This window comes from Aquarana catesbeiana, linkage group LG09 (assembly GCF_042186555.1).
Source record: "Aquarana catesbeiana isolate 2022-GZ linkage group LG09, ASM4218655v1, whole genome shotgun sequence".
Lineage (NCBI taxonomy): Eukaryota > Metazoa > Chordata > Amphibia > Anura > Ranidae > Aquarana > Aquarana catesbeiana.
Window position 1 is genome coordinate 316729008 of NC_133332.1, and position 4005 is coordinate 316733012.

Below are 4005 nucleotides of genomic sequence, written 5' to 3' on the forward strand. Positions count from 1 at the left end.
GCTTCAAGGATTTACCCCCCCTCGTCCCTTCCTGACCCAGAGCACTTTTTGCGATTCGGCACTGCTGCGTCGCTTTAACTGACAATTGCGCGGTCGCGCGACGTCGCACCCAAAGAAAAATTGACAGCCTTTTTTTTCCCCTCCCCACAAATAGAGCTTTCTTTTGGTGGCATTTGATCACCTCTGGGGTTTTTATTTTTTGCGCTATAAACAAAAAAAAGAGCGACTATTTTGAAAAAAAAACGCAAATTTTTTTTGCTATAAGTATTCCCCAAAAATATATATATAAAAAAAAATTTTTCAACAGTTTAGGCCGATATGTATTGTACATATTTTTGGTAAAAAAAAAAAAAATTCAAAAAATCGCAATAAGCGTATAATGATTGGTTTGCGCAAAAGTTATCGCGTCTACAAAATAGGGGATAGTTTTATGGCATTTTTATTATTTTTTTTTACTAGTAATGGCGGCGATCTGCAATTTTTTTTTATCGTGACTGCGACATTATGGCGGACACATCGGACACTTTTGACACATTTTTGGGACCATTGTCATTTATACAGCGATCAGTGCTATAAAAGTGCACTGATTACTGTTTAAATGTCACCGGCAGTGAAGGGGTTAACACTAGGGGGCGATCAAGGGGTTAATTGTGTTCCCTAGTGTGTGTTCTAACCGAAGGGGGGAGGGGACTGTGCAGGGGAGATGACAGATCGCTATTCATACTTTGTATGACCACATGATCTGTCTCTTCTCCCCTCAGAGAACCGGAAACTGTGTGCTTACACACACAGATCCCAGTTCTCGGTGTGTCACCAGCGATCGCGGGAGCCTGGCGGTGATCTCGACCGCCGGGGCACTCGCATCGCCTCCAGGGGCGAGCAGCGGGCGCCTAGTGGCCACAGGGCGAAGCGACGTGACATGACGGCGTTTCGCCCAGCTGTGCCATTCTGCTGCAGTAAAACTGCGGCGGCTGGTCGGCAAGTGGTTAATGAAGGTACAACATTTAGCAACTCACATGGTTGATGATTAAAAGAGGCGCATCCAAGTATGCCGGGATCCGGGGCAAAGCTGTCCACATAGACCATCCCCCTGCACAGCCATGAACATCATCCCTTTCCATGCTGCTCCCCATGAGCGGTTCAATAGCTCTACTGGAGGGTAGGCTTCCTGGTCAAGATTGAAGAGTAGTCTTCCTAGTCACGATTGCAGGGTAGTCTTCCTGGTCACGATTGCAGGGTAGTCTTCCCGGTCACGATTGCAGGGTAGTCTTCCCGGTCACGATTGCAGGGTAGTCTTCCCGGTCACGGTTGCAGGGTAGTCTTCCCAGTCACGGTTGCAGGATAGTCTTCACGGTGACTATTGCAGGGTGGTCTTCGCGGTCAAGATTGCAGGGTGGTCTTCGCGGTCAAGATTGCAGGGTGGTCTTCCCGGTCACGATTGCAGAGTGGTCTTCCCGGTCACGATTGCAGGGTGGTCTTCCCGGTCACGATTGCAGGGTGGTCTTCCCGGTCACGATTGCAGACCGGCAGCGGTGAGAACCGGTGGTTTGAGGGTCGGTCTATGTGGACAGTTATGTAAAGTATGTCCGGCTAGGGGTAGAACACCCAGATGATTGGCACCTCATCCCAAATAGTAAATTATTGAAGTGAAGAGAGGAAAGGGGGGATTTTTGCGGTGTTTACAAATATTAATGGAAACCAAGGATTTAAAAATATATATAATAATTTTAATGAGAATGTAGTTAAAACACAAACAGGGCCACTTTGTTCACTAATAATCAACAATTCATAGTACAGGTGGTCATTAGGCAGATATTCAGCTTTAACAAGAGTTGCCTTTTCGTATATTAACCCGACATGTTTCACATTAGCTTCATCAGGGGATTTACGATATATATCCCAGTGTGGTCAGTTTTCTGGCTGTTCTCCAATGTTCAGACTTGACCCCCCCCCCCCCACCTGCACAGACTGCCTGTCCTCCAGTGGACAGACTTGTATTGAACCCCCCCTCAGACGCAGGCTGCTATTTCTCCAATGGGCAGACTTGTGCTGACAACCTGCACAGCCCGCCTGTCCTCCAATGGTTAGACTTGTGCTGACACACCGACCTGCACAGCCCGCCTGTCCTCCAATGGTTAGACTTGTGCTGACAACCTGCACAGCCCGCCTGTCCTCCAATGGTTAGACTTGTGCTGACACACCAAGCTGCACAGCCCACCTGTCCTCCAATGGTTAGACTTGTGCTGACACACCAAGCTGCACAGACCACCTGTCCTCCAATGGTTAGACTTGTGATGACACACCAACCTGCACAGCCCGCCTGTCCTCCAATGGTTAGACTTGTGCTGACACACCAACCTGCACAGCCCGCCTGTCCTCCAATGGTTAGACCTGTGCTGACACACCAACCTGCACAGCCCACCTGTCCTCCAATGGTTAGACTTGTGCTGACACACCGACCTGCACAGCCCGCCTGTCCTCCAATGGTTAGACTTGTGCTGACACACCAACCTGCACAGTCCGCCTGTCCTCCAATGGTTAGACTTGTGCTGACACACCAACCTGCACAGCCCGCCTGTCCTTCAATGGTTAGACTTGTGCTGACACACCAACCTGCACAGCCCGCCTGTCCTTCAATGGTTAGACTTGTGCTGACACACCAACCTGCACAGCCCGCCTGTCCTCCAATGGTTAGACTTGTGCTGACACACCAACCTGCAAAGCCCGCCTGTCCTCCAATGGTTAGAATTGTGCTGACAACCTGCACAGCCCGCCTGTCCTCCAATGGTTAGAATTGTGCTGACAACCTGCACAGCCTGCCTATCCCCCAATGTTCAGACATGTGCCGACACCCCCCCATTAAACAGCTAATCACTGGGAAGGTCAGTGTACTGCTGTATCTCTGCCTCTTGCTGACATGCCCCCCTCCTGCAAACTCTACCCCCAGCTCTTCAAGCCTCTTATGTCGCTGAAAACAGAGATTAGGCGAACACTTAGGCTTCACATGCACAGGACGTTTTTACAACCTCTCCTGAACAATTTAACTTGGCAGATTGTAACCCAATTGTAGCGGCGTTTTGCTGGGGTTGCGTTTAGAAGCATTTTTTTTTAAAAATTAAAAACAAATATTTTTTTCAAAATAGCCAAAAAGGAAAAACGCCTGTGAACGAAATGCAGCTAAACGCGAGTTACCGCGTTTAGCCGTGCTTGGCGCTTGAAATGCCTCAAAAACTCACCTTCTGAACCCATTTTTTTTTTTTTTGCGTTCCAAAAAAAGCCTTATAAAAAAAATAAAAATAAATGGTATTTATAATGTTTACTTTACTATATACACAAATGTTTTGCCTTTCATTTCTATTTTAAACGGATTGATTTATTTTAAGGTTCACATCTACTTTAAGCAATATTGAGCATCTTGGGAATCATCGGAAACCTGGAAAAATCCTCTCCTCCATTTAATTTTCCTGGGAGAAGCTGTTGAACGATCTCCTTGCGATGTACAGAGGACACACACATATAGCCGGGAAGGTCAACCAGCTTGGCGGGAGGACTAAGCAGAGCCCTGGTTTTAATCACGGCGTTTGATTAGCTGAGTTTCCAAAGCGAACACAAATAAACAAAAATTAAGGGAGATCCAAATTTGGCCATGTGCAAACTGTTTGGGAAATGTGCGCTCGCTCGTAGGCCAGGAAAAAAAAAAAAAATCTAAAAGAGCACAGAGAGTACAAAATAAACAACGTAATGACATTTTTATCTGAGCAATTACATTCAGAGCCAGTCCTATATTTCATCAGGACGTGGGGCCGGTTCAGATAACATCACGAGCAACAGACAGGAAAAAAAAAAAGAAGCAGGCGCTCTACGTGCCGAACCTTCTCAGGAGGCAACAATGAACGCGGAGGAGATACCCCATCCATTCATACATGGTATTACTTCTATATCGTCTCCTCGTACTTTACAAGGAACATTCTTACTATACGACCCCGCAACAAAACCCCATCAATA